The sequence below is a fragment of the Ambystoma mexicanum genome, chromosome 5q (genome assembly GCF_040938575.1).
Source record: "Ambystoma mexicanum isolate Mex_15411 chromosome 5q, UKY_AmexF1_1, whole genome shotgun sequence".
NCBI lineage: Eukaryota > Metazoa > Chordata > Amphibia > Caudata > Ambystomatidae > Ambystoma > Ambystoma mexicanum.
This window is the reverse complement of record NC_090933.1, coordinates 1027346696-1027359846: the sequence shown is the minus strand read 5'-3', so window position 1 is coordinate 1027359846 and position 13151 is coordinate 1027346696.

Sequence of the window (13151 nt, the reverse complement as noted above, 5' to 3'; positions counted from 1 at the left end):
GTGCAATTGGGTGATAGTGGGGTTTAAACGGTTTCCCTTTTTGTGGATTAGGACTATTACAGATGATTTCGAAGAGCTCATTGTATATTTAGTTTTTAAAACATTATCGAATAAGATTAACAGGATTTGTGACCACATAAAAGAATCCTTCTTAATAACAAGATTGGCCGATCCATTTGGGCCAGAGGCTCTGGAATTGTTAAGCTTGTTTATCTGCTCTTGAATTTCAATGATTTCAATTTTTTATGCCCGATCTACTGCAACATCCAGACCGTGACACATGGTGCCCGAAGGCTGAATAACTCCTCCATGTGTCCTCGCTAATCGGGTTACGTTGCGAGTTAGTATTGCTTTTAGAGAGGTCATTGATAATGTCTCAAAAATTGCGTTATTTCTCAAACATGGTGGTCTGCAGCATATATTCACTGTCTCACTATTTGAATAAATATCAGTAACCTCTGTGCCAATTTGTATATTCCTTCCTTGGTTTGCACAGTTTATGACCATCATCATTTGAAGGGAGTGATTTCTAGAGTTGTCTAATATTTTTCCTTAAAATAGATTTATTTTTTCGATTGCAACATCAAATCTATTTATAGTTTGTCTTTTATGCAGTGGGGCCCTAGCTTCTTTGGATTGGTGCTTAAAGATGGTGTTGAGAAAACCCTCTGTTGAAAAAGCAGTGATTTTCCATTCCAGTTCCACTAGTTAAATGTGTGAGACAATTTATGATTGAACATATGGACATTTATGATCCTTTTTGCTATCCAATTGCCCAAAGTATTAATAGTCAGCTGAACCAAATCAGGTGCTATTTCGTACATTATTTTTAGATTAAATTTAGCAGTCAAAATCTTGGGTTCACTGGCGTAAGTGTCCACCACAGCAAAGATACTACACATGGTAAATCCACTTCTTGAAAGGACTATGTAATAAATATATGATTCCAGGTCGATCTTGCCAGTATAGCCCTCTCGACATCCCCATTGGCCACCAGTAGATGCCAATCCTCAAAACAAGAGCACCACAGTCTACCATTCTTAGCCCTATTGGAATCAGAGTTGATTATTAAGTCATCATCCTTTTCCCCTCTGCAGTGTGAATTTAAATCACAAGTAATCATCGAGTGCACATTACAATTAACCTCCATGTAATCAGAAATGATTTCATTAAGACAAGCCAGGAAATCAGGGTGTGTGCAATGGGCCGCATTCCAATAAACATTGTTTAGCAGCAGGGGCACATGGGATGTACTCGTTTTCACAAAGGTGTTTATGCTAATAACCCATTATGAAAATTAGACAATGTTTCATATTTTTTAATAATATTGGATTATATTGGATTTTAAGGCCACTATAAGCCCAATGTGAAGGTATACCTGCATCTGATATCAGCGGATCTTGTTGGATTATGATATATCCATCGATGGGGAATTTAATCAACTTTCCTGCAATTGAAGTACACTGTGCTTATTACTCATTTCCCCAATTGCATCCTTGTTTAGGAAATGTTTAATCCCCTCGTGTTCCACGATAACATTGATACCAAGTGTAGGTTACTGCCCACATGCACGTATATCCACTAGACCAAAATAAAGGACACACTCCACTAGGGAATGAGACCAGAAGAGTAATTGCAAGTAAAACTAATTTATATAAGACATGAAATGCAAGCAGAGAACGTTACGGCATAAGAGTGCTCTGCCAAACAATACACGGGCAGCACATTATGAACCAAAATAATGTAAAAAAATGATGTAACAACATAAGGTGTGAACTAATAGTTTCAATTGGTTGGCCCTCAAGCTGCCACATACTCTAAAGGTGAAATCAGGCTGCAATTGGCTGCTGTGTCTGTGTTGATCGGCTGGCACGTGGGTCAGCTGGGCTCATCTGCGCAGTGTGAAGGTTGAACTTGAAGGTTGAAACAGTGGGAAAAGCAGGGAGCAGAGGTATAGGGCTCTGGTTGCTGGGAACATATGTCTGGGTAGCATCATCAACCATAACAGCATTCGTGCTGTGACCAAGGTCAAAACATTTGGCTTCCGATAATAAAGACCCAGCATTCACGATATGCGGACCCTGTAATGCCCTGTATTGTCCACTGACCATTCCTAGACCTTTTCTCTGCTGGAGCACAGTCTCTAGAGTTGGCAGCTCCAGCAGTGGCTTCTTCTGTAATATGAATTGTACGAAGAAACTTTCAAGAGCTATGGGTGCAGGTGCTGATTTTTGATGTTCTTGACTACTTTGTCTTCTTCTTGGTTTTGCTAACAGTCTCATTACTATAGCAGTGTGTTGTGGTAATCCCGAGCGAAGCAGGAACACCCTGCTACATGCTAGGGTTCTGCAATGGTAGATTGTCTATAAGCTGCTGTTCAAGAAAAAGATCTTGCATCTCCTTATTGGAAGCTTGAGGAGGCTATGTTGCCTCCATCATCTCTATTTTTTTTTTTTTGCTTTAAGTAAGGGTGTGGGACTGTATCCCCAAACATATATTGTCATAAAGTGCCACAAAAGAACACAAGACAACATTTAGTGCCGATATGGATGCAGAGGTATTCTTTAAGTTATTGTCAAGACCCCTTAAAGTATGATGTAATATGTGTTCGGCGAAGCTGGGCTCACCAAGGCAAACATATCCAAATCATCTCCCACAGGTGGGGGGAGCCAGCCAATCAGATGGCTTGGAACGCGGGCTTGAACCGCCAGTACAAGCCTGCATTCCAAGCCGCCTGACAGCTGGCTGCCTCCGCTGCCATCTTCTCCCCACCCTCTGTCCCATTGTTATTTATGTTTTTCTCCCCCCACCCTCTTACTTTATTGCGGCAGGTGCCACCACCGCATCTGCTCCTTCCCTTCGCCTCCTGCAGGCTGCCATTGAAAGGGAAGGCAGGGCTCCTAATAGAACCCCACCTTCCCTTTCCATGGTGGTCATCTTCGAATAGGATGTTCGTTCCCACAGCGGGATGCCTTGCATGACCTGATGTAGGAAGGAAAATCCTTTTTTTAGCACCCCGGATTACCGCTTTGGCAGCCCCGGGTTCCTTTAGAAGATGGAAAGGACAATGGGCGATAACGAGGGCTCCGGCTGTTATCCCCTATTCAAGCCCCTGGAACGTGGGATGAATGCCACATGTTGCTCAGTTAGAAAAGAAGGGAACCCATTGTCCTTTCCATCTTCTAAAGGCACCTGATTATCGTCAGTCACAGTTCTCGTTAACGCCCCATTTTCAACAAAATATTCATCCATACCAACAGCCAACATAGGTTCGTGGGCTAAACGCAATAGGCTAACGTCCGTTATGAAATTGGCATCCTCTTCAGGGACAATCTTGTTTCCTGCTGACTGGCCTCAGATGTATGTGCGTAGAATTCAGTGATCATGTTTCCCTCCTTGTGCAGAAGTGGTGATTTAAAAAACGAAGTTTTATTTGATGGATGAAGATTTAACACTGCCACGTTATTATCGGAAGCTTCTATTCCTTGTTGTGGGTCCATCAAAGGCGCTATCTACTCAGTCTGAGGAACAGCCCGATGACATGGGCTATGAGTGCCGCCATTAAGTGCCAAGTTGGTTTCCGTGATTGGCACGGTTATGGACAACAGGGTCCATCTCTCCTGGCCAATTGAGTCACTATTCACACCTTTAAGAATGGGGGCAATCGGCTGTCACAGGCTTGCTGCACACGTCATTTGCAAGTGTGACTGGAAATTCATTTTAACCATACATGTTTGTCAGACTGTAATGGAGGCTTGGATGGAAATAGCCACACTCTGCCTCGAAACTCTAACACTCTCAGTGCACTCGCATCACTCCGCTCTTGGTCTGAGTAGTGTGGGCCTCCCCCTGCTCTTGGTTGCTACCTCCTACTATGTAATGAGTACAGACAGTTTTGTTGTGGACAAATTATTGGCCGTAGGCATTTATTTTTCTACAGAAATTACTCAAATCAAAACTTATATAACAACAAGTGTGCTTTTGGGCACACCGTGTCCAGGGTTTCAGATGACGACCTTTGCCTTGGCAAGTCTATGTTTCCCTCGGGCATCGCCTCCTGGACACGTGCCCCCACACCTGAGTAGGTGTTGCCCCAGCCGCTCAGGTTCCCCCCAAAAGTACCCCTATTTGCATCCCCACTCCTCTAATGCCCTGAAAATGTTGTCTGTAAAAACCCCTATCCCTTTGTTGGACAGGTGCACCCTGTCCTGATGGAACATATCAGGGTTATTCTGGGAAAAACCGTGCCTTATAAAATGGAGGCCTGTGCTCCTACAGTATTTTTCCACTGTTTTGTTCAGTTTCCTCCTTGCTGTTTCCACGGACTGTCTACGATGTGCCCCGTACCAAATTCTGCGTGGTATCATTTCTAACATAAAAATCCCGGTTTTCCACCAGCAGTGTGTTATGTCATGGATCGACTCACAAATGTCCCTTTGCAATCGCCCCCTGTTTGTGCTGACTAGGTCGTTGCCCCCGAGGTGGATGACCAGATATTCTGGGGGGGTCTATGAAACCAATTAAGTCTGATAACCTGTCATGTATGTCCTACCAGTGCATCCCCGGAAGGCCCCACCAGGATGTGATCGTCTTTGTGAAATGGAGTCCCTGCTTAACTTCCTCGATCCACTGGCCTGTCCCAGTCACGAACGAGTGTCCCACGATCCTTGCCGACTTGTAGGGGTCCGTATTTGTGGACGTAGGAGGATAGAGGTTTATATCAGTTCCTCTCTTACATATCTTTTCAAATAATTTGACTTCCACCCCCCAATTTTATTGACACGTTTTGCTCCCAGGCCCCCTGCCCATGCTGACGTGGCTGCGCCTATCCTAAATAAGTGGGTTACAAATTCTGCCGGATACCACCCTGCCTTCGCTACTGTTTTTTTTCAATACCACCTGGAACTGTTACCTGCTAAGCGCACTGCCGTCCCTGTGTATGAGAAGTTGTCCAGGAATGCCTGAGTGATGCGCCTGGGACAGTGGTCCTTTTCTCTGATGCAGTTAAGCTCTATCGCTCTCCCCTTTCCTGCCTGGTCGGTCTTATATTTCTTCAGGAGCAAGGTCATACCTTTTGACCCCATACTAACATCCCCTCTTGCCAGGCCATCCCATGCTACTGAATTCCGGGCTATTAGTTCCCCTATTCTGAACGCCCCATAGTATGCCAGCAAAAAAACTGCCCTGAAGAGTGCTGTTTCATACACGCTGCAACATGTGCCCTGCAGCGTCTTCAGCAGTACCACGTTTCCCAAAATTCAGAGGTCTCCTCCTATCCAGCTTTTTCCCTTCCAACGTTGCCCATCCCTTCATCACATACTTTATTAAAGGGCTGTCAGTTGGGTCGGTTACCCCGGCTATTTCTGTGGTGTATGCAACCGCGGCTAAGTGTGCCGCCACACAGCTTTTCCTTTTCCCTTTAGTGAATGCCCCTTCCAAGAATTCACACATCTTTGTTGTTGTAACCTTCCCCACAATTCAACACAGACTCTGACCCCACAGTCCTTAATTCTGATGCATGTTTACTCTGATAGATATTTGCTTCATGAACAATTTTGTCGGGCTTGACAGTTTCTCGTGCTGGGTCCTCAGCTAACAAAAAACCCATGTCAAACAGACTCATTCTAGCTTGCCATAACAGATTTGCAACCACTCCTGAGGGTATCCACAATCGGATTGCAGATTGTGTGGTTTCAGCAAAGAATTCAATTTGTTCAATGTCTTGAGATCTAATTTCTTGCAAGGCATGCACGTCTCGAAAGATGTTAAATGGAGGATTGTGCATTTCTATTCCTTGACTGGGCTAGGTTAACCGAAGTGTTCAAGGATTGCCCAGAGCGTGAACTAGTGCCACCAGCTAATGGAGTACTAGGAGTAGGCGAAAAGAGTTATGTATATTTGATCTCACAGAGGCCAATGGTAATGCAATATGACTACTGCCATTCATGGGATTAGGAGCCTGATTCCTAAAATCAATACCAGAATCTTGCAATGGGCATGGTTCAGGCAACAGAACACGCTCAGATAAATATGCCTCAATCATCTACTTTATTGTTTCTGTCGCCTCTACCGATTGCCCCACTTGATTAATCTTGTGTGATTCACGAGATGGCTGAAAAGATACCATTTTCTTATTGAGACACAGGGCAGTTGAATTTACTTTTAGGCTCTCAGCTTGTTTAATTGAGGTCATGAGCTGGTTCAACGGTGAGTAAGCCTTTGGAGCAACAGGTGTGTTCGACAGGTTTCCAATCTCCCGTCGAGCCTCAGGGGCTAAAGAAGTCAAGGTTTGAGATGCCATGATTGGTGTCTTCACAACCTGCGGAGGAACCACGTCATTATGTTAGGTTGGAGGGGGAGCTGATCCACCAATCGCATTAAAAAAGGCATTAAGTGTATTTATGGCACCCCTACAACCATACACATTTTTGGGTTTCTTAGTGATGACATGCTGTCCCTTTAACTGGCTGCGTGCCATTTTTTTCTTGTGAAGTGGTATAAAGATCTCTTTTTCACTTTTATTGCAATCATCAGAGACGTCAATATATGAGGTATCCTTGTCCACATTGATGGGCTCTGCCGGTGGCACCATCACTGTAGGACGAATGACATCTATGAAGACAGGCAATGCAGGCACTGGTGCCACACAAGGTGATGGGACCTATTGTGAGGATAACATAGCGACTGTTAGTACACTGTGAGATCTAAGTACAGCTGGGGTAGGCAAAGGATTTCTAGTGCCTGAACATCTCAATATCAATTCAGAAATTAAACCATGATTCTCATTGGTACTAGCAGCAATATCTCTCAGCAGTAACGCTTGTCTTTCTAATCTTTCTTCCGTTACTTCAAACAGTTTTGCCAGAGTTAGTACCGACGTATTAATGGCTCTGAGGGCTAACTCCGTAAACTGATGAGAAGTAGGAGCTTGATTTGATGGATTTAGCACCTGCTCTTTCTTTTTTCGAGGGTGCTCGTGGTGTAGGTTGGACAAAAGATGGAAGTAAAGAGCGAGATAGAGAGAGAGTGGAGGTCAGTCTGTCAATAGTCACTCTGATAGTGTTGATTTCATCAACAATTGGAATTGGTGACACGCACTGGCTAGCTTAGATGGAGATGCCAGTGCTGTCTCCACTATCATTAGGAAAGGGGATTGGGGATAGCATGGGTAATGCAGTGTTCTTTCGTGAGTTCTCATTTCCTTTTATTGAGTTCAAAATCATTTGATCTGAAATGCCACAGAGCCTGCTGGGAACACAGGGTGTGGTACTCAAAGCACAATTAATTGTTTTTGCAGTCATTTTTGCAATCATTCCGGAATTAGCACACTCCACGTCCTCCAAACTCGGTGTAGAGAGTGCGTTGTTGATATTAAACTTAGATGGAAATTGACCCCTAAAAAAGGAGTCAAATTAATTGCTGTGTGCGAAGAGTGCACTACCTTGGATTGTGTTATTGCAGGTAAAGGGACCACTTTGGATAGTCCATCTGGCATATTAGATATTAAGGTGCACGTATTGAAAGCCATGAATCAGTAAGAAACAAAGACACAAGCACGCCAATTCAGGGACTTGCACAATCAACACTGCACATTTAACACAATCAACACCCTAAATTTAACACAAACGTGTTACTCAAGAGTTTATGAGCCTATGTGCCTTAAAGAACCTTGAAGCACCGCAGCAACGCTGCGGCGAAGCGGCAAAGCAGTACGTATGCGGTACTTGCCAGTGTGCGTGCGCACTGTGCGCGTGCGTGCACAATAAGTAGGCAAGCTCCAAATTTCGCACAAGCCAATCGCTGGCAGTCCAAGGCGGGACAAGGTGAAGAGTGTCAATCAATAATGAGCAACAAAAAAAACAAGAGCATGGTGTCAATAGATGTCAATAGGCGTCAATGGGTGTCAACACAGGCTCATGCAGAGCAATGACATAACCATGCACTCTTTAAAGTCTCTCAGCAATGTCACCTTTTTTAAATTCCTTCCTTAAAGTGGCAGCAGGGAAATCTGACAGAAATCCGACAGTCACGATCGCAGGCACAGGAGATGTAACTATAACAGTAACTTGTTTATGTTTAGTACTAAGTACATTAACATATGTAACATAACTTAAAAGCTGTAGTAAATATTTGTTAAAACATCAATAAAGTCAAATAAATTTGTATTAACATTAACATATGGCGGTTGCCATTTTGGAAGTGAAAATGGCGGCTAAATTCAGCACACAATACAAATGGAGGTAAAGAGTGCAAAGGGGGTGTGGTTTAGCACGGAAATCGGTTGGAATGGGCTGACAATCACATAGATTTGAATTAGAGATGGGTGTTAAATGGATGCATTGTAATCATATGGGTAAGACTCAGTGCCTCCGGTGTGTGCTAATGTTTGTGTTGTAGTTAGTGTGTTGTGTGGTGTTGGGTTGGGTTGTGGTTATACGCACTGGATATACAGTGTCCATAAAGGATCCAGAGTCACAGGTGGCCATAGCTGTAAGACTATCTGGTGTCTTAGTATGTACTTGCATATTGACGATTTTATGGATAATGTAGAGTGGTTCAGTCTCAGAGATTGTGGAAGTGAACATAGCCATAAAACAAGTATCCATCCTCATATATCATCACCATTGAAAAGCATTACAGACCCTCTTTCAAAGCCCCTATTTGAAGCTCTTATTTAATGACAATAGTTTTGGCTTAAAGGTAGCGCTTTCAGTGGCACCTCATAGCAAAAACTAAAAATGGTATATCATCATTAAAAAGACATTGGGCCTCATTACAAGTACTCCGGTCCGGAATTAACACTGCCGGTAAAACCATACCGGCACCGTTTGCATGTCCGCGCAATCATGACCCGCGGCCCCGGTAATAGCACCACCCTAAACCGCCACCGCGGAAATAGGGTTCCCCTTAATTCCGCCTGCACGGAAACCCCTCCGTTACCGGCAACACGAAACACCGTGAGCATCACAACTAGCGCGGACACGGAAATACCGGGAAAAAAATGGCGGAAATACCGTGATCACGGTGGCGGAACCGCCGCCACTGCGAACATGGCGTTATACACTGCCGGCTGAACTGAATCAGGGCACAGGTGCACCAAATCAGCCCAGCTGGACCTAGCAGGCCACTGGGAGCCTACAAAAGGGCCACACCCAGCCCAACACAACACAGAACCATGCAGGCAGCAGGGCTAGTAGCACTGGGACTGGGCCTACTCAACCAACAGGCAGTACTGCACATGGTGGCAGCAATGGCGCAGAGGAGGAGGCGTAGGCGGAGGAGGCGCAGGCGGCAACCAGCCAACCCTGCAGCTATGGCAAACCCCATTGCCCAGCCAGCCCGACCCCGCCGCCAGCCACCAATACCACGCATCAGGGCCTCACCCTGGAACCTCACCCCAGGACAGATCCACACCCTATACCGGCTGGACCGTGCAACAATCCTGCACATCACCGCCATGATTGAGGACAACATCAGCAGCCTAATTGACACCCCCACTGCCATCCCCCCCCTCTTGAAGGTTGTCTCAGTTCTGCATTTCCTTGGCACTGGCACCTATCAACACACGGTTGGTGAGCTGCACGGCATATCACAACCGTGTTTCTCAAAAGTCCTGGTACAGGTACTGGATGCCATGTTGCGCCATGTGTCGGAACACATAGCCCTACCCCGCACCCTCCCCGGGGTCATTGCCACCAAGTTGGCCTTCCATGCCATAGCAGGCATGCCAAATTGCATAGGCGCAGTTGACTGCACCCACGTCGAGCTGACAGTACCACATGCAATTGAGGCGGTGTTCCGCAATAGGAAACAGTATCACTCTTTGAATGTCCAGATGGTTTGTGATGCCATGCAACTGATTACACACTGCTGCGCACGTTTCCCAGGCTCATCACATGACTCAATGGTACTGCGGAATTCCACGTTGCCACGGTACATGGAACGCTATGCCGGACAAAGCATGTGGCTATTGGGTGAGTACAGCTGACGATGCTACAACCCTGTCGGAGTGGTGTGTGTGTGTCCAGGCAATGAGCATTGTGAGTGTGCCGCTGTGACCGCACATGCATCACCCCCCTTCCATCTACCAAATACACAGCGGATGCCAAACATCATGAAGGAAGACATGACAGGGCACCACAATGTGCCCGTGCACACACTGCCACAGCCAATCCCGTCACTGTCCCATGAACCCTGTGCCACTGCAGACACCCACCCTCAATTGAAACACTGCCCCAAAAAGCACGAGAGGCGTGTAAATGATACGACGAGTATTTACTACTTCCGTACAGTGAAGTCACTCTGCCATGTGTGGACAGCACTGCACCATGACATGCACACAATCAAATGTCACCCGCAGGGCACAGCAAACATGCAAGTTAATGTGTAGGCCCATATGCAGTCAGCGACATTCCTCGTGATGGCCAAAACATACCTCCAGACACTGCATGGTTCATATGCATGAATGAATGATGATACAAGAATGCACAGCAGCAGATGAGGACATGATGCCACAAACACTGACATGTTCCCCCATCTACATCCCATGTAGGTGATGCGGGATATGCACTCACGCCATGGTTGATGACACCTGTACGGAGACCAAGGAACAGGCATGAAGAGGCATACAATAGGGCACATATCCGCACACGTGGAATGATTGAGAGGACATTTGGACTGCTGAAGGCCCGTTTCCGCTGTCTGAGCAGATCTGGCGGATCACTGCTGTACAGCCCAGTGAAGACGGGCAAAATCACGCTGGTATGTGCCATGCTGCACAATATATGCCTGCGCAGGAACATCCCAATGCCACCAGACGCAGATGAGGAAGATGGGGATGGGGATGGGGATGGAGATGGGGATGGGGATGGGGATGGGGATGGGGATGGAGATGGGGATGGAGATGGAGATGGGGATGGGATGGCACCGCCTCCCCCTGGGGGTGCACATGATGGCCAGAGAGCACGGGATGCCCTGATTCGCATTTACTTTTGAGTCACAGCACATTCACAGTAATGCACAAACATGGTGACGACAATGAATTAATAGTTGCACTGCAAAATAAATGATCAATGTCCACACATGTATGTCTTGATTTGGAATGGTGATGTATTGATGTAATAACAACAGGGAAGAAGGTGCATTGGTTAGGGAAGCTGTACACCCGGGGCCACCCACCACCCAAACGTGCCCACCCCCACCCAGAGCCCATTGTCCAAACCCCCAAAACTACCTACACCACCACCCAAACGTGACCACCCCTCTCACACCCTTGTAGTCCACATGTGTCCTGCACTGCCCCACACACATGCCATCACTTCCGTGTGCGCTTCTGTGCAACCTTGCCCAAGGGACCCGTTAGCCTACTCGAGCGCCTCCTTGGACTGGCAGTAGTGGAGCTGGATGGGGTGGTAGTGTTTGATTGGCCAGAATCAGGGATTGAGGGCATCCGTGCCAGATTTGCCTGTTGGCCAACCAACATGGCCTCCACAAGCCTGGAGGTGTGGTCATTGCCCTCCCGCACATGGCGTGCAAGGGTCACTATGGTGCTCGCAAAGCGTCCAATGGACCTCGACAGGCGACGCACTGAGGCGCTGTAGCTCTCCCTCTGCAGCCTGGATTCCTCTAGCTGCCTCTCCACCAGCTGGGTGAGGGTAGCCTGCTGGTCCTCCATCCGCTGCATGCGGGCATTCAGTTCGGCCATGGATGGGGTGGGCGACCTCATGGGACTCCCCAGTGAAGTGGGGCTGAACCCCAGCTCATGGAAGGAGCCCAGGTCTTCCAATGTGGGCATCTCCCCCTGTGGCCCCGTTTCCGAGTGCTCTTGCGGGGCACTGTTATCACTGCAGGCCGCCCCCTCTGCAGTGCTGCTGCCTTCGGTGTTTTGTTGGGTGGCCATGATAGGTTCCTGTGGCACCTGTCTGGACTCAGCCAGTGTGGAGATGGTGGGGATGTTGGTGGTGGTGGTGGTGTGATGCACATCTGTAGTGGCTGGTAATGTGGCCAGAGGTGCAGAACTGCCGGCAGCATCCTCCTGTGTGGTGGCGGTGGCTAGTGTACTTGCCGATGCTGATTGGCTGGCCTGTTGTGCAGTATCACTGTCACTTGAAACAGCTGTGGGGACACAAAGGGCATGCAATTAGTGTTGTTGTGGTGGCAGATGGGTGCATCACATGCGTCATTTAGTTTGTACATTGAATAGTGTTAGTCACATGCATCTGATTGCTGGTGTCTGCATTCAGTGACATTGGTTGCCATACGGATCATAATGGGTCCTTTGGCCCACACATGCACTGCCTGGGGGGGGGGTTGTTAATGGGTCCTTTGGCCCACACATGCACTGCCTGGGGGGGGGGGTTGTTAATGGGTCCTTTGGCCCACACATGCACTGCCTGGGGGGGGGTTGTTAATGGGTCCTTTGGCCCACACATGCACTGCCTGGGGGGGGGGGTTGTTAATGGGTCCTTTGGCCCACACATGCACTGCCTGGGGGGGGGGGGTTGTTAATGGGTCCTTTGGCCCAGTACTCACAACTGCATATTTACATGTGGCATTCATGTTTGGGCACTTACCGGCATCTGCAGGTGGGCTCACTCCTGCCTCAGCCTGCCCAATCCCATGGATTCCCTCTAGGTGGAGGACGCTGCTGCAACGCTCCTCCCATGCTTGCAGCCTCAGTGGGGAAGGGGGTCCTCCGCCTGTCCCACTGCTGCGTTGGCGGTGCGTGGAAATGAGGTTGCGTACCCTCAGCCTCAGGTCGTCCCAACGCTTGTGGCAGTCCTTCACGCTCCTCACTGCCACGCCCACAGCGGTGCACTTGCGTGCAGCTTCGGCCCACACCTCCTTCCTCCGCTGCTGTGTGGCACGCCGTTGGTCGGCGCTGAACAGCATCTCAGCATTGTCCACAATGTGCTCCACCAAGACGGTTAGCTCCGCCTCGCTGAAGCGCTGTTTGCGCTGCCTCTGAGCAGGAATCCTGGCAGACATGCTGGTGGTCCCTTTTGGCTTCTCAGAGTCAGGATTGTGCTTGTGCTGGCTCTGGATGGCAATGGATTGTGCTTTTATATGATGGCCGCCTCTCTGTTTCCTGTTTTGGCGATCATGGTATTTCCGGTTCCGTGTCCGTGGCGGCGGAGGCGGAAACGGGTTTT